This window comes from Aquila chrysaetos, chromosome 10 (genome assembly GCF_900496995.4).
Source record: "Aquila chrysaetos chrysaetos chromosome 10, bAquChr1.4, whole genome shotgun sequence".
In the NCBI taxonomy this organism is placed as follows: Eukaryota; Metazoa; Chordata; class Aves; order Accipitriformes; family Accipitridae; genus Aquila; species Aquila chrysaetos.
This window is the reverse complement of record NC_044013.1, coordinates 12,931,582-12,950,306: the sequence shown is the minus strand read 5'-3', so window position 1 is coordinate 12,950,306 and position 18,725 is coordinate 12,931,582. Positions and strand designations below refer to the sequence as shown.

Sequence of the window (18,725 nt, the reverse complement as noted above, 5' to 3'; positions counted from 1 at the left end):
TCTATGTGCAAGGCAGGTAAATCTAACAAAGCGTTAAGTTACTTACAGGCGCTGGAGAAATGGCTTTTGGATTTGAAGATGGGACTAATTTATTTATTTTGTTTTTAAACTTTTCAGATGATGCTGTCAAGGAACCAGACCCATCTGTTTCGCTGCAAGTTATGGCGTTGAAGAGTTGGACCCCGAGCTGCTGGGCTGTCACAGGGGATCTGTCACTGAGGTGCCACATGACTTTTCACAAGTTGCATTGCATTTTGCACCGTTATTTCACTAGGCAGTCCCAGTCCGCTTTCTTAATTGATGGCATAATTTTTTCAGGGAACAAGCTGCCTTTCACCACGTATAGCTTTTTTTTTTTTTTTTTTTTTTTGGCCAAACCTGTGGGTCTCCGACCCACCCTTGGGACTCCACTGTCATGCACTTTCCTGTGGGTAAAGCAAGTGCTCTTCAACACCTTCACTTTCTCATCTATGAAAGGAGGAAAAAATAACCTCAGAAGAGCCACATGCTTCTGACAAACTATATTTACATCCACAACCAGGCTCTATAGAGAGACCATTTCTACACAACGGACTGGTGTGGTTTTCAAACACTGCAGGTTAATGCTTAAATAGCAGCTGCTGGCTCCCAGCTTCATTCCTCATGCTGCTCTCGCCCACAGAAGTCAATTCTGCTGACAGGACAGCAGAAACATCGATAATCAGCATTATACTTTCTGATAGACAAGCAAGATTCTTGCCGCTGGACGCTGCAAGCCTCCTTGGTAGCAAACATTAGGTAGGAGATATCTAGGCATTGTTTCAACGAATAGTCACAGTGGGGAAAACCCAACCAGCTGTCCACCAAAACCTGGGATTCCCAAAGCTTTCAAAGATCACAACAAGCAACCCACAGGGCGCAGCTCACAACACACCAGGATGCGCTAGGACTTTCTTAAGCAATGCTTGCAATGCATGCTGGCTTGCACTTGGAGTGCAAGGATAGAAACAGGACTGCTTTGCAGGACACAGAGCTTAGAGCAGCTCCATAAAATGTCATTTACAGCTGTAAGCAAGGAATGCAGTATTAGGGGGGAAAAAAAAAAAAGAAAAAAAAAAAGGAAAGAAAAGACTTTTCAGTTGCAAAATCAAAGAAAACTACTAATTGACTGAGCTTGCACCTCAGAGAGCCGGGAGATGCACCCAGGGCTCTTCTGCCCCAAGTTAGCCCCAGCACAAGATGCCAGACACCAAATCTTCAGGCACAGCCAGCAAGTTAACCAGGCACATAGGTGCAATGTGCTGCGCGACCATAAGGCAACCACTCCCATAAAGGTGACAGGACTCATCTCTGCCATGTTAAGTGAGTCTTGTCATTATTTTCAACCCTGCAGGGAAATCTAAATTGAACTTTGGCGTATTGTTTTCTTTTGCTAAGCAGCAACACTTGAATGTTAACTCTGGTCCTGACAGGCATATTTATGGAGTATTCTTTGCAAATAATCTTACCCTGACCAGTCCGAAAGGTCAGAATCATAAAAAATAATAACAACAATAAAAAAGCACAAGGCTGGAAAACCATCACTGCCATTGGCACAACCCCTCAACTATTAACCGTCCTTGCAATAAGGTGAACTGCAAGGTCTTGGATTTATTTGATTGATTGAGATCAAAAGATCAGGGGGCACACAGTAAATCATATCTTTCCATGAACGCATTTCGCTTTCAAGATTTAAGTAGATAGTTGCAGGAATTGAAAAGCTCAAGAGGAAAAAAAAAAAAAAAGGAGAAAAAAACGTGTACAAAGGTGACTTCAGAAAGGCATCCCCTTATTTCTTTCTTGACACCATCTGCATTTCTTAGAGCTATTTGGAAGTTTCTTCCATGTTCCCGTACCCCTGGGACACAACAGCTTATCTCTGCTAAGCAGAAGATGATAACAAACAGTAAGACACTAGTATAACTCCAGGGAAGACACCAGTATTTGCTGACATTAAGTATAAAAGGTAAATATTAGGGAAACCAAATGAATCCCAAACAAAGTCCAACACGAGGTTGAAGAATTTCCCACTGAATTTCAGGTGCCCTATCTCACTGTCCTTCTTAATTGGACCAAGGAAGATGAAGCACCCGAACCTTGTTCCTCTCATGATGATGGCTCAGAGGCTGCCTATGCCCAGGCTATGTTTGTTGTCTGCAGCTCCCAGGGGAGCAAAGGAGAAGCAAGGGAACTAAATGAGCAGCCATCTTCAGGACATAATTTCAAGACCCACTTGGTGACCCAGCATTTTTAAACACAGAAAAAGCCTGCTGCGTTCTCTGTCAAGACAGAACAAAGAAACACAAAGGAGAACAGGAACAGAAGAACAAGAAAAGAAAAATTAAACTCTCCTCCATTTCATCAGCCCCTGGAAACAGAAAGAAAAAGTAATCATTTGGTTCTTCTCTCTGTGTTCCACGTGATATTTGTACTTTGCTCAGTATACCTGTATCTGTAGCATTGTGTTCTCATGTCACAATAAAATAGATGAGATTACCCACCTGAGAGAAGAGAAAAGCCCTTACATGGATCACAAAAGAGACCCAGACTCCCAGGAACTTGCTACAAAGGAACCAGAATTGATACAACCTCCTGTTTTTATCACAAGTTTACATTACATGCCAACAACAGAGGATTAAACTCCTTTTCCATGAGCTTACACTTCCCTCCAGAACATCATCATCGTTCAGGTAACAAAGACACTGAGCACCACAGTTAATTGCTGTTGCATCAAAGCTCATAATCAGACCAGGCAGCTCCTTCTGCACAGATACACTGGGCTTTGCTTTTACCTTATGAGTTTTGAATAAGGTTGTCAAGATAAGAATTTCACATACTCTCATCCCATTTCTAACCATCGTCGGGTTAGAAGGACTCTCCAGAAGTCATCTAGTCCATTTCTCCACCACATGGAAGGATCGGTTCTCCTAAAAGCACATCTGCTAGAGCTTTTCCAACTAGTTCTTAAACCTTTCCAAAGACTGAAACTGCCTAAGCTCCTCGGGCAATCCACTCCAGCACTCAGCTATTCTTAATGCAGGAGATCATTTACTAATGCCTCATCTAAATTTCTTTTGCTGCAACTTAAGCTCATAATTTGTCTTATTTACAGTAGGCAGTTTTACAGTTTATTCCCTCTCTCCATGACAAGTTCACTATTTCCAAAATTTACAAGCTGAGGCACCAGTGTGGCTTGCCCTCTCTTTGCCATTCTGCTTCTGCTCAAAGCACGCTCTTAATCTTGTGTCTCTGTATGTGTATTTCTTTTCTTACCCCGAGAGAACAGGCAGCTGGGATATCACAAGGCTGTTTCAAGAGAAGACGCTCACATCCAAAGGCTGATGCATTCAAGCACACCCAGTTATAAAGTACTCTGAAACAAGAAAAAGAAAAGATTTGTCTTTAGGATGGTAGGCAGAGGGTCTAGTAGTACAGAAAACCCAACAACTCTGAAGTGTAATTTCTTCCACCCCATTATTTAACATTCAACAGATCTTCAAAAGCAACATCAATGGCTGTAGATACATCATGCAGCACCACTCAAACTTGGCCACATTTTCTCTGACAACCACCATAAGGGTTTGATAAATCTGTGTTCTAGGAAACAAAGTGCTCACTGACTTTGCAGAAAGTTCCGCCAAGCTATAAGCAATACCCAGCACGCATCAAAATCAGATGGCTCCGACTCCAAAGCTTTATTCACTATGACAGAGGACAAATCTTAATGTTGCCTCCAGTGACTTTATTTACAGTGTCACTGAAACCAACAGAGGCAAGACTTCTAGTCTATTCCAAGATTTGAGTATGTGTAATTATGGGATAGACCCAGAGGAGAAAAGTCAGGTCTGATGAAAGATTGAGCAACTTTTGTGTTCACAACATAGTACTTACCTCCTGATCTTCAGGATGTCCTATCTAGCAAAACGAAATCTTTCTCCTGAAACCAAGGGTTTGGTGACAATGAGGAAAGAATAAAGAACGGATTTACGTGAGCAGTGTTTGGAAACACAGGGGAGAGCTCTGAATAACAAAAACGTCCCAAATTTCATGAGAGAGAACAAGCAACAAGGCAGAACAGCAATAATGCATTTGCCATCCTACTTTTGGGGGCTTTCAGAAAAACAGAGCTAGATGGTAGCAGACAATTTGCCACAACAGCATCTTTCACCAGTAGATCACCTTTTGCACCCCATCTCATCTAAATTCCTGTCTCCCTGCAGCAGGGGCTGCTGCTAGCCCCAAAGGATCAAGTGGCTTTGTAACAAATATGCCTTTTCAGAGGGCTGAAGCCAAGAAACACTCAATTTGCCACCTGCTGTGAAAACAAGATGCCTGTTGCACATCTAAGGATGTGCCAATGCAAAAACTCAGCGTCTTCTCTCTTGCATGCACTATCCATCTGACTATCCCTTTTGCTACTGTACTTTGTCCATCTCCAAGTTTCCACTTGGGATGTTTTTTTTTTCCTTTGCAATCCTTCTCAGCTGCCCTGGGCTTTTGCTTTCCCTGATCATTGCCACTTCTACCAATGCCAACACTTACAGCCAGCCCAACTGCTGTCAGCACAGGAAGGTGACATGCTCCTATTTAGCACAGATGTGATAACAAAAGTGCCGTTTCCAAGGCTAAAGAGGAATACCTGCACTAATAATGACCCTACAGCAGTACACAATAGGTAAGGAGACTAAGCAATAAATGCCTGTTACACCGAAGCTGAAGAACTCAAAGTAATCTCAAAATGTATGATGGCCAACTACTACAAGAGTTTAAATGCATGCTGATCATTAAGGGTGAAAGTAGCTCCAAGGACTTCAGCAAGATCATCTACAGCATCAGACACGTTACCTCCCAAAATACTAGTGAGATAAGGATGTTTAGCAATGGATAGAGATACGAGGAGTGCTTCCACCAAGAAAATACACCCATTTCTATAGTTGAATTATGACAGCTGTTGAAAACCATGGAGTAGCATTGAATGGCAGCCCAGGACAAGGAGCCAAGACGACTACCACATGCAACTGAAACTGCCAAGGGATTAAGTTAGGTCAAATGTAATTACACAAACTGGAACCTGGCCAGGGTACTGGCTGGTTTAAGAAAATTAAAAGAGGTGTTCAAAAGTTTCAGAGATGGAGTCCTCCTCCTGTTAATTATTTGGTGAGTCAGTCACTGAAGTCTCAGTACTCTGGGAGGCTGTCTGAAAAAGGGGAAAAAATGAGGCATAAACTTGAAAGGCATTAGAAGCGATTAGCAAAAGCCTTTGTTCTCCATGGCAATCCTTGCTGCACTAGTGCGCAAAAGCCTTTTATGTTCATGCTGAAAAGTGGCCTTAGTTCTTTTGATACTTCTGGGAGGAAGCATTTAAATTTACAAATATCCCACTGTCAGAAGTTACAGACAACAGTCGAGGAACTAGATCGGCCCTAGCTTTTAACCCAGCTCCCAGGCAGGCAGTGCTCCTGCTGAAGGGAGGAATGCAAACAAGGACACATGGAACTCACTGAGACCTGGAGCATCATCTACTCTACTTGCTACTGGTGCATGAAAGCCAGGTCATGTGGAAAAGGAGGTTGCAACCATGTGGGACAGTGGCCTCCTCACCTTCATTCAGTTTTCGGAAGATGAGGAGCATGCAAGGCAGGCAATGGTAAGGAGACCAGAAAGGATGCTTCGTGGTCTGGCAGCTGAGTGTCACTTTGAAAGATTGGATCCTGTTTATGCCTCTGCCATAAACCTCCTGAACGATAAAAGGAAAGTCACATATATAAAATTTTTCCCAGATATTTATTGCTGTGCCTTTTCTGGCAAACTAGAGACACAGAAAGACCACTTCCGGAAGAGACAAAAACTAGCAGTCATGGATTGAGATTCTCTGTTCAATCTCTAATTGAGACTTGTACTATAACCATGTACAGTGCTAGAAAACATGAAGTATCCTGAAAAAAACAGGCCTTGTAAGTCTCAGTTTTGGCACCTGAAAGTAGAAGCCTCTGCTACCTCTGCATCTGGAAATCATCATCAGAGATACACTCATTACTGTCTTTGAAGCACTTGGATGCAACAGTAAAAGCAGTATGGAATTGGAGATTAACCTTTCTGGGTAGCTTAATCAGTGAAATATTCAGATGATGCACATTAAATAAACCAATTTTTTTACTGATGGGAAAAAAAAAGAAAGATTAAATAACTAACTTCTCAACAAGTACCATACACCAGGCATGTTGAGTGACATGGTTTCCTCTCGAAGCAACAGCAGGTGAACACACAACCGAAGCCTCTGCCATATTGATTTCGTGCACTTTTTTTTTTTTTTCTTTTGCAGAAAACAAGCCAGGAAAAGGCAGACATTTCACAGCACAGATTGGTGCAATTTGTGCTAATGGCCTAAGCATAGATGCAAGCAGCAGCTCGCTTCTCTTCATGCGGAACAGTCAACGGGGACAAGTTCTGGTGGGACAACTGCTGCCACAGCACACCTTGCCCCAGCCCAGCAACACCTCCTCCAACAGCTTTGTAATGAGCAGGGCAAGAACTACGAGCACAGGAGAAAGTCTGTGCTGTCTTGCAATGGTGTGGAAAAATGAGGGGCAAGCAACCATGGAAAAAGGTTGCAGTCTCTGCTGACCACACGCAAGCTGTCGCTCCTCCAAAATGTAGTCAAATGCTCTTCCAGATAGCAAAAGCACAAATGCCCTAAATCCCTTATCCCTGGCACTCCTCTAACAAGGCAAGTCACTTCCTTGGAGTCCTCAGGCACCACAAAGACAGCAAGGACACAGATTCCTTTTATAAATAGGAGCAAAACAGTACTGTAGTTCTTCCCATTCTTCCCAAACACCTTCCAACCAGACTCTTCTGAAGCAGCTTCACTGCTTTAGCTGGAAAGACCCGCAAGAAGAGGTTTTGACAGAAGCAGAGACCTAGCATGGGAAACCAGAGCCACACTGGTACAAGTCACAGAAGATTGTAAGCAGCAGTATTATAATGCTTTCTGAGTTTAAAATATTCAGCAAGGTCAACATGGAGCATGTAGTTATCGCTGGGCTTGTATATGCCCCAGGCTATACTCACCAACAGCATTATGCCAAAGGCAGCCTCACCCACGCTAGGTCTCTGCAGCAGAGCCACCAGCAGCTCCCAGCCCTAAACACCCTAATTAGCAAAAGGTGGACAGTACACTTAACAACTTAACAACAATGTCATTGCCCTGAACAGCAGCATGCCTCATCCCTCCTCCTCGAGTCGGGATGAAAAGCCGTGCAGTGCATCGCTGTTGCAAGGAGCGCTCGCCCCACTCCTCGATGCACGCCATCGCCAGAGCCACGCGCGGGCACCGTTGCACGTAAGGGGAAAACACAGGACTGATGCTACGCAGACCACAAAGAATATATTTTTCAGCATGACTGCACACACCAGGCCAACCCACACAGCAGAGGCTGGGGAGAACAGGGCAGCCCGAAGGGTTTCATGCTGAAGAGGGACCTGCTGCTGAGAACAGAAGGTGGCCAAGGTGGCTGGAGCGTGCAGGGGGACGTCTCCCTGCACGGCAGTGGTGATTAACCAATACTGATAATGGCCTCTAGTCCCTGAAACAAAGCACAAGAAAATGGCATGGAAAGGACTAATGGCAAGCAGTAATAAAGACGGAGTCAGGGCTGTTGCTCAAATAAGAAATTTTTTTTGCCTAGGTTACTTGTTGTTAAAAAAAAAAAAAAAGTTTCTGCATGCAGGGACATCCTGTTCGCTGTATTAAATTAAAGGGATGATTCAAGAGGGAACAGCTTTTGGAAGGCGGGGGGGGGAAATCAATTTCAGGTTGCTATGGACAACTGGGCTGTCTCCTGTAAAACTAAATTGGATTCAGCTCTACAAACCTGAACGCTAAACATTCCCTGAAATACAACACACACACACACACTCTCTAAATAAATAAATACAATAAAATAGTCTTGTGTCATCTCCCAGCTTTTTTTTGCTGAACTAAGGACGTGCTCAAACCTGCTAATTACTGCAAAATACAGGACTGGAGTTTTGGCTCAGCAGTGGCTTTCTGACTGCCAGTTCAACGCCAGCCGCTGCCTTACAGGGGAAAAGGTATTTAATGGCAGGGTGGCAAAACGAACCAGAGCAGCACCCAGACTCACCTCAGTCGGGCCCTTTCACGTGCTCTGGGCTTGCAGCAGGTTCTAAAACAATGTTCTGCTGATCCAGGCTCCTGCAGAGTTTAGCTAGCAAGGGCCTGAGAAAGCTCAGCCTGGGGCTTTCCAGCATGTCCTGGCTGATACTGGATGGAGGCAGTTTAACCTGCCCATGGTCTTTGAATGGCCTGAATAGAAACAAGACCCTCCACTTGAGCAGTTGACCTGTGGTCACAGCAGCTGGGTAGGGACCTCGCATGGAGGGACCACTGGGGACAACACGGTGGCCACGGTCCAACGGCTGCCCTCTCCCCATACCCTGTGCTGGAATCATTTCAAACAGGTTTTAAGCACCATCCCCACTCCCTGCAGCAAGTAAAGATGCGTGGGCACAGGGCTGCATCACCTCCATGCCTGCGGGATGTTCTCCTCCAGCACACCTTCCGTCAGCAGTCCCGAGCAATGCACTGAGACCCCTCTGCAAACCACAGACCCCCCAGTCCTCACACCCCCCGAGGGAGGAGGGCAGGGAGCGATGGCAGCCCTGGGAGCCTCACCACCCCGCTGTGCCAGGCACGTTAATCCCTGTGGTCCTCGGGAGCCCAGGCGAACTGGGAGCTTGGGAGAGACGTTTAAGAAAGCAGAGGCACAATTTGGCAAAGATCAGAGCCACCAGCCAGGAGCTGCATCAAGGCTTCTCGTGGGTTGGAAGGAAGAACATGAAATCGAGGGGGGGCGGAGCTGATGCCCCATGAAATAAGGGAATCGGGCAAGGGACAACTGTGCTCCGTGTGTGCAAGCACCCACTGCGGCACGGCCTCCGGCACGATGCCAGGCTGGAACCACAGAGCTAGTTACGTTCCTATAGTCACATTTTGCTCAGTACCAGCCACGTCGCATCCTTCTGCATCACGGATGGTCCCAGGGGACGGACACCAGGCCATGACGGCAGCCCACTGAGAAAACAAAGGGTAAGAGCTAGATGCCAAACTCCAAACCCCTGGTCAGAGAGGCTGGAGCAGAGGAGATGAGGCATCCAGTTCTGTACCCTTCCCCAGTAGCTGTTAAGCAATCAAATAAATCCATCTAGATCAATCTCTTCATCAAGACAACAGGAAACATTCCCATCCCACAATACTATAAGTCTTAATTTTATGGCGAAGTTGATGTTTTTCCAATGAAACGTACCATTAAAATATAAGATTTTATTAGCAAAATCAATGATGTGTGCAGAGACAGTCCCTCATGGCTTTTAAAAAAAAAAATCTATGAATAATTATAAAACTAATAGCAATAGAGAACATTGTGCAATTATTACAGCTGTTTTACAGGATTCTCTAATAATGCCCCTACTTCTGGTAAGACACCTTAAGGCAGTACCACAAACAAAAATAAAGAAACAGAAGCACAGCATTCCCCTGCACTTAGAGGGTACAAACGTGCTGCCTGCTTTGTGTTTATTGAATTACCTTTTTTTTTTCCTCCCAGTAAGAAGATAACATTCTGGAAACAAAAACACCACAACATTTACAGAAATATTTACCACTTGCCAGTCTCTTTCTCCTTCCCCACCAGTTCCAGTGTTTTGTTGCATTAGAAAAGCAACTGGGGGAGATTTACTCCCATTTAAACCTAGCAGAAATGTATGCAAGAGAGAGAGACTGTGACCTTTTAGCACCCACAAAACTCACGATGGTCCTTAATCATGCACATAGGTCAGGTATCTGCAGCATCCAAAAACCCTCTGCAAGCATTATACCCACTGGGGACACAGGAGTGGAGTCCTGATACCCATTTCTCTCACCAGGCTCACTGGTTTCCCATGATGAGCAGCCACAATGTCCAACCCACAGCCAGGGCTTTGTGGCCACCTGAGCACGGCTGCCCTCCAACATTTCATCCAGCATCAGCTGTGGAGCTGGGGTGGTTGGCACAGTTGGATCTCCTCATCTTCAGAAGGAAGCCAGATGTGCACAGGAACCCAACTGCAAGTCCAGCACCCCACACACTCACTAACCTCACCTCCCACAGGATGCTATGAGCTTACCCAACCCTCCCAGCTTGCCAGTCTCCTGTTCTCAACCAGTAGCCATCATCTACATCAATACCATCATAAAGAGCTCAGATAGTCAAAACATCAAGGCACCCCAAATCCAATGCTCACCAGGCCCACTATCTAACTTCTCAGGGAGCTCTGGCTAACACGCAAGGAGCATCATTAAGTCCCATTTATTGCAAAGCGCTCAAGAATGCGCTTATGTGAAGTGGTGCCAAAAAACAGCACCTGCCAGTTCTACCCCAAATGTTTTCCCTAGCACCCATAGCTACCTATTCACGAGAGCCTATGGTCCACTCAGAGGAAAAAAATAAAGTCTCTACTCCACCTGGCTTTAAACAACCTCCGGATGCGTGTGGGGATGGATGAGGAAAGAGTAACAAGAATACTCAACAGATGTTTTCATTAACATAAATTTGCCATTCATTTCTCTTTCTTCTACCATCAAACTCCTCTATTATCCTCGCTGGATAATTTAAAGTGCTTGTTGCAATGTACAGTCTCTGAGAACAGAGACAGCATACACTTGGTAATGTGGAAGTTCAAAAAGCTGAGCCACGCATGACCTGCAAGCAGATTGTTGCTATTTCCTTGCACGTATAAAAGGGCTTTGCCTTCATGCAATGCTGGAACTTGTCATCATGAAACACCCTCTTATTACAACATGGCCCAGAGAAGCTACTATTTTGGGTTCCAATAACGTGCTTGGTTTTACAGGAAAGCAAGAAGGCGAGTAACATGGAACGACCCAGCTGTCAAGTAGAGAAACAGATGGGATCCTCACAAAACTACACAGATTGCCTTAGTCAAGTGCTGTCACAGCCCATCCTTGAGATGGGAAAGCACGGTGCAGGAGCTAGATGAAAGGAGCTTGTGAAATTAAGTAGCATCATTACCTCCACAAGGCCTGCAAAGAGACAATAGAGAATTGCTTTCCAGGCACTCTGATCCCAAGGCAATAAAACATGACTCAAAGTTGTTAGGCTGTTTTTTTCCCCTACTAGAAATGCCTTTTGGCTGAGTGACAATTGCCTAATTCTCCCACCTTTTTGGCCCCCATGAAACACAAAGAGCATCCATGGAGAGACGCACCAGGAAGCACAGGTCACATCTGTGGTCTTGGAAAAGCTCTCCCTTCAGAAGTGAGTGCAAACAAGGCTGGCTGGAGGTGTCCCTGCTAGCATGGCCCCAGGTGCTGGCAGGCGGGCAGGCCGCCCATATGCAGGCAGTGCGGTGATTCACTCCGCTGTGGCTTCCAGTCCACAATCTGGCTTCCAAACAATCTAGGAAACCACAACACCTGCCATGGCGGTTCAGCTCCCATGGCGTTGAAGGAGATGCCTTTGCACACCATGAGTCAGTGGCAAATCAGGAGAGGTGATGGAGTGGCCTGACCTTCCTCATTCAAACTCTCGAGAGGATGCTAAACCCAAGCTAACAAACCAGTGCTTCGGAAACTCGGGCACGCTTGGAGATATCAAGGCGCACATGTAATAAATACAGGGCCTGTGCTTTGTACCTACAGTCCGAGCTTGGATTAGAGCAGCCCCTGAGCGCAGCCGGCCATTCATGCCCATAGTTATTCAAGCAACGAAGGCTGCACGCAGAGGGAAGGCTGAAGCCAGATTATGAATGAAGCACCAGGATCGATTCCCTTATCTACCCTCTGCCTCCCACTAACTGGAAGATGCTATTCAGGGAAAATATAATTTAAAGGCGGAGGCTAATGATGAATCAGATTGATTTTTAGGACAAGAAAATAGATGTAATTGCAGTCTACCTGCTTGCAGCTTGCCAAGTCATAGCGAGTTTCAGGACAACCTGGCCTCATCTCCCCTTCCTCATCCCAGCCCCTTTCCCTCCTCTGTCCCCCACCAAAGAAAGAAAAAACCCTCACAGGAAAGAAATTCCTTTACACAAGACAATTAAGTGTTGCCTGGTGCCAGCTCAATGCTGGCTTCCCTCTCCCTACTAAACAGTACAGAGCCTGAATTAATAAACGTGCAGAAGGTCCAGTTTCTGGGGAAAAGCAAATTCTGAGCTTGCAGCTGGGAGGAATGCATCGTATGTCTGGTATTCACACTGCGTCTTCTTTTCCTCTTCCTTTTTTTGGCCGTATAAGGAGCTAAGCACAGCAGGCCAGGCCGGGGAGCGCAACGCTGCGTGCTTAGCACCATTAGACTTCCAACTTTGTTTGTCTTTACTGGAAATCCAATCAATCCATCTAGGAAAAAGGCTAGTGCATGCACCGCAGAGTGTTGGGCTCAGACATCATGCTCCTGAAATGCAGAATAAAAGAAGAAGCAAGCTGACCTAGACCAGCCCAGCAAGTGCTCCTGCAGAAATGCATGCACATGTACACGTGCACAGGCTATAATTTTCTTAATTACACTGGAGGGAAGGGGGGTGCTAACTTAAGACTATTGCAGCTACAGTCTGAAAGGGTTATTTCCCAGGTTAGCAGCAGTCAAGTCATACCTCTGCAGGAAATAAAAGGCAACCTGGCCTTCAGTGCGTGCACCTGGGGCCAGAAGCATTACATACCCTCAGCCACAGAGAAATAAGTCCTCTCTAACACACACAGGTTATAAACAGAAGTGTGGGACTGCACTTTAGAGAAGCAAATCGCTGGGAATTTTTCCTTAAGTCCTGACAATCTCTAAATTCAAGTCTATTGCAGCAATTTCAGCAACAGACTGGGATTATGGTATCCCCAATGCAATTACAATATTACATGCTAAAAAATAGAACCTTTTTGCCATTGCTGCTTCTTCTGTAAACAAGACTATTCCAGTGGGCACCCAGGACTTTGAAGGAGCAAAAAGGAGAAGAGAAAGACACGCTCTGCCAAAGGCAGGAAATCCTGGATCACAAATACCGAGGAAGAATCTGCATCAACTCCCCTTTCTCAGCCCTGTTTGGCACTGGAAGAGCAGCTCTCATTTCATCCTGCAGGAGAGTGGTGACAACAACTGCAGGGATGGGGACACAAACATGGGATCGATCACCATCAGAGCATGGCAAACAGCCCCAGGAAAGAAGGAAGCCTGCAGACACACTGCCAATGTCCGGACTCTCTCCAGTTCAGTCCTGGCTTTTCCTCCCATACAGAAGACCTGAAAAGATCTGCACAACCATCTATGCTGTGCCTTACCCTCAGCTACATCACAGCACCGTGCTTCTGTCTGTTTTCCTCAGCCAGGCATTGGGGTCCCATATGAGGCCACAATAGAGCTGGCCAGGAAGAAGATGGGGAACCTTAAAGAAATCAGCAACTTGGCCCACTTACCGAAGGGTGTTGCCTTCAACCCAGGCTGGCTCTCGATGCCTTGAAGGATGATGCAAATCCTCCATAACAGGCAGGTTTGCAGTCTCCTGTCCCAGATACCACCTCCTTCCAGTGTCCAAAATACAAAGATTAAACCTGCTGCCTCAGGATTAAGTTAATCTTACTCCCAATTTTATTTTGTTCTTTTGCCAGTAGTCGTTAGCACTGAAGTAATTCTTCACACACACAGAAAAGCATCCAGCCTGCCTTTGGATCTTAAGTCATCAGCCTCAAGAGCCTCCTCTAGCAACTACCCCATGCTCCGAATTACAGGTTGGGTGACAGAGCTTTTTCTTTTTTTTTTTTTTTTTTTTTTTTTTTTTTTTTTTTTTTTTTTTTTACCAGCTTCAAGATTCTCATCTTTCAGCTTTGACTGACCACTGTATGTGTCTGTGTATTGAGACAAGGAGAACAGACACACCAAAACTGCCTCCCCACTTACAGACATCTCTCCGTGCTTCAAAGAGGATGATCCCTATGCTTCCAGTACGTCTGCAAACACATTTAGAGGGCAGGGCGCTGCCTGGGCAGAAGCAGGACCCCATCAGCACCATGCTAGCTTCCCTCTATGGAGACTGACGTGTGCTGCCCCGTTGGATGACAATGCCAACCATCAGAGCCCCTCATGCTTGGCCCCAGGACCACAGCAGTGGGCAGCAGCTCGTGAGCAACGCGAACCCACCCAACTGCCCTGTCCTGTCCTCCCACCTCTGCCAAGCACGTCAAGTCCCATCCCCTCCCCAGCACCAGCACCTTCGGGGCTGCGGTTCCCCATTGCCACCCTCTCCTTGGAGGTCCTGTCCCACCTCCTGCAGCTGCCTGCTCCCAACCCTCCACCTGTGCAGAGTTGCCTGCACCAGGGAGTGGGAAGGACAGTGGCCAGAAACCTCTTCATGACATCCAAATACAGTCTTCAGCCTTCACCTCTTGTATTCATATGGAGTCAGGGATGCTCTGAAGCACCCAGTGAAGTGACTTGGATGAAGACACGGTTGAAACTCAACTGGGGGAGGGGAAGATTTCTAGCCTCATTAATAACAGCCTGAAATTAAAAGCAGAGCTTATAGTACAGCTGCAATTCCAGCTACCCCGCTGCTTGTGTTAACAGTGTGGCTTTATTATGGTCAGGGATAAAAAACAGCTTCAACAATTAAAGGAGGGAAAAAAGAAAAAAAACCAAACAAAACAAACAAAAAACGACCAAAAGAACCACCACCACCAAAAATCAGTAAAATAAAAAATTCCTGTGGGCTGGAATGATTAGCAAAAAAAGTTGTGTGCCATGAGGAGCAAGAGTGAATGCTTCCTTCCACCCTGCCAACAGGCCCACACATGCTCCCTGCCAAGTGTATTTGTCCCCTACCCGCGGGAAGCCACCCAGTGCCCTGTGGCTCAGACCAGCCACCGGTCCCCCACAGCATGTCACCTCCTGCCCCAGAGTAGGTTCTCTGCAACCACCCTGCTCCAAGTAGAGGGCTTGGAAACCTTCCTCACTCCCGCTGCCTAAATGCTACAGCATTAAGGAAAAAAGGGAAAAGAAAAAGTCTTGCAAGAAATGACTAATATGCCTGGAACTTCTCAGGAGGCACCAGTCCTCGCCGAGCAGCCAGAGGCGGAGAGGATCAGTGGACCCATGCAGCCACTCTCAAGAGCCAAGCAGAAGCATGCCCATGTTTCGTGGAGGTGAGCCGGTTGCCCAATGGTTCCTGAAAAGGCAATCACCCTGCCTGCCCCAACACCTGCCCACAGCAGCCTGGTCACCAGCTGGGATGAGAAGCCAGTGGGAAGCCTCAGTTTGTCATGTCTCAATACAATAGTTGTTGCCTTTGAGGGCTTGGTCAATAATGCTGAGATTTGAACCTACCTTCTCCTCTTTATAGAAATTAAAAGCAATAAATTCATGAGAAAGAGGAAAACTATCTCCCTTCTCCTTTTTCCCCCCACTTCCTGATACAGAACATGCCCCTCTTTCTTTTCAAGCACTGGCAGCTCACCAAGAAGGCCAAATCTCTGCAGCTGAATCAGGTTTGTCAATCCAGGCACAGGTTTGGCAATCAGCTGGGCTGCAAGCCCAGCCCTTCCCAAGGGGAGAGACCCCCCAGACCTCCACAGGAACAGCTACAGGGACCAGAGGCTATGCACAGACCTCAAAAGCCCTGGGAAGCAGTTTGCACAACTCTTGTGCGAGCAGGAGGGAAAATAAAAATAAATTAAAAACAACGAATCACCTCTGTGCATGCACATGAGCCAACAAACAGAATGGGAGCAGGCAAAATAGTCATTCAAAGCTGTTTCTCCATGTCTCCAAGGATTAGTGATTCTTCACACCCCAATATCCTGAGGAGGGGCAGCCCCCAGCCCAGGCAGGGGGGCCACAAGGAGCAGCCCACCCTGATGCTTGTACAGGACCTCTCCCCATCTCAGTATGCACAGCAGACTCGCTGCTCCCCTCCAGTTTTGGGGGGCACAGAGGCAGAAAGTCCATATTCAGCAAGGAAGAGATGATCTTTCACTCATTGTTTTTACCATCACTGCCATGAAAATTGCCATGGTTTGAAGCTTGGCACCTTTCATCTCCATCAAGATGGGATAAAAACTAAAGGTGATGTTTCCAGGGAAATCACTTACGTTCACTGCAAAGCTACTAAGGACCACAAGACCTCTAAGGGCCAAAAATATCACACGCGAGGTTCACACTTGCTTTTTCTCAACAGTGTTTCTCCTCTCTGCCCTCACAGGTTTGTAGCCCAGCTGCCCAAAAGCTTTGGAGTTTGGGATTTCTTTTTCTTCTTTTGTTTCACTGTTGCTTTTGCCTTTGAACAACAAAAGAAAGCGAGCACAGCCACAGCACTGTGGGAAGGCAAAAGTTTCCCCTCAGCCAAACATGGCCACTCTACAGCTCCTCCACCACTGCAAAAAGCTTGGCCTTCAAAATCAGCCCAAACCTGGCCCATCAACCAAAGATGCCTTCTTTGCGCCATGTGGATATAAACCCAAGGACCAGAGGACATCCGCAGAGATATGCTCTGGGCAACAAATTCTTGCAGCTACCACAGAGCTGCAATGCTCCAGAGCCAACCTCCCGACACATTGGTGGTCATCTGCACCCAAGACAACAGACCCAGATTCCTTCAGTGTTTCCCATGGGGACACAGAGGACAAATTTGGTCCTCGTGGCTGCAGCACCCCAGCAGTAAAAGCAACACTGGGAGCACCCAACAGATCTGAGCTCCGTTCTTGCTCTGGGACGGATGCAGAATCGTTTTCCTTAAGGGATCAAAGCTCCCTTAACAGGGATGTGACTATAAGTTGACAGAAAAAGTCTTTGCCATTTTTGGAGACAGAACGGTGGATTCAGGTAAATTCCTGCTGCTGTAATGAAGGACAATGATGCCTGACCCAAACGAAGACGACCGTCATCATATGACAACGCATGTGTCTAGACAGCTGCTCTCAAAAGCCTGCCAAAAACATTTTACACTGTTCATTTTCATAAGCTCAGAACTCCAAGCCAGGCTGTGCAAACCCTTTATAATTCCCTTCACTGTAGGGCTACAAAGAGCTTCAACAGAATTGTACTTGAAGCCGTGTCTGCAAAAATATCACAGCTAAGGTGGCAAGTCCCCAGCAACCACACAGCTGTCTGCACCATGTCCAGGGCTGGTTTGATAGCATAAGAAAACCAAAACCTCCTTTCTTTTTCCCAGCAGAAGTCTCCAGTATTTCGAAAACATTTAAATTAAAACTAATAAACCCCACAATACACTTTCTTTCTCAGACACCAGAGCACTTTCTAAATACCAAGGTGACTGCAACCAAAAGTCACCATGGCTTAACAAATTTGGGCGAAGTGACTTCTCGGTGGTTTCAGCTAAAGGGCTTTGCCTCACTTTTGCAGCAGGCTGGGAGCACAAACAGTCACCACAACTCAGCCAACATTCAGCTGTGATAATGAACCAGCTCCCCGCAGCCTCGCAGCACCACGAAGGGAAGCATTATCCCCACTTTGCAGACAGAAGAAATGGAAACTCAAGAACAACAAACCACAAAAAAAGAAAAAAAAAATAAAAACAAACAAAAAAAAAAATCAAAAAACCCAAACCCACCCCAGAAAGCAAAAAAAAAAAACCCCAATCCAACCCAAGAGGTGAAGTTTGGAGCTGCACTACACCATCACGCTCACTCCTGGATGGAAAAGAACAGGATGCTTGAAGGATGTGGGAAGGTGGATGCACTAGGTACAGCCTGGCAGGAGGTAAATGGCCTGGGCCTTAGGGAAAGCATGTGGGACCAGGACAAGCCGAGCAAGTGTCAGCCAACAAGGAAGATGCTGTGGCCATAAGGCACGTGGCAAAAAAGAGCAAAAAATTGGATGATTCAGGTCCTGTCCTTACAAATAGATGCTACAGTATTTATCCTATATAGGCCAAATGCACTGAGAAAGATTCCCCCTCTCATCCCAGAATTTGTGACCCTCTACATCACTGCTTTTTTGGTGTAAGTAAGTCCATTCCTGCACAGGCAGATGGGCATGAACACTACGGCTGGTGTCAAGCCAGGCTGCTCCTTCTCTTAGAAATCTGTGCTTGCAGCTCCAGTAGAAGAATCCCCATAGGCTCAGACACCCCAAATGGCCAAAATTAGGCAAGTGCTGAACACTGCCTTCCCTTAGAGACTTTACGAACAAACTTCTGAGTGAAATCACGATGGGCCACCTGCATATACTCCTCCAAAAATGTATTCGGTTCAAACCCACTCTTCCCTCATCTCCTCTGACATAAGCCCATGTTCCTCCATTAATAGTTGAGGTGCTGCTGACACCCTGAGCAGGAGGGTGTTCCTTTTTCAGAGCTGATCCCCTTCCAGAGCTTCCAAGTGGCAGTGAAATAACCAGCTGCAGCTCAGGGTGGAAATCAACACTGAGACCAGTAGCTACATAAACTACAATAGCTCCAGAACTTCCTTTAGAGTGTTACTGGAATTTATCGGGTTAAACACACTAACGTATCGAACCCACCAAGGACTTAAACTTTGTACCTATACAATGCAAGAACACGCTCATTATAAATGTCATAACACACCTACAATAAACTATCACTGCATTTCCAGAGAAGGAAATCTAGGCACCTATAGCAGCAGTGGGTTGTCAGAGAAATGAAGTACTACAGTCAAGGAAAGAACTCAG

At 46.2% G+C, this 18,725-nt stretch overlaps 1 protein-coding gene across 16 annotated transcripts in view; it reads right to left on the bottom strand.

Annotated features, from left to right (window-relative positions):
- The window catches only part of LOC115347044 (LIM domain containing preferred translocation partner in lipoma), a 353,563-nt gene that overhangs the window by 276,684 nt on the left and 58,154 nt on the right, over positions 1-18,725 (bottom strand). For 14 of the 16 annotated variants that reach the window (XR_005933430.1, XM_030027920.1, XM_030027918.1 and 11 more), the window contains one exon: positions 3,292-3,391. The exons of the other annotated variants lie outside the window; for them this stretch is intronic. The gene's annotated coding sequence lies outside the window, so the exon portion shown is untranslated. The remainder of the gene's footprint in view (positions 1-3,291; positions 3,392-18,725) is intronic. 16 annotated transcript variants of the gene reach the window in all.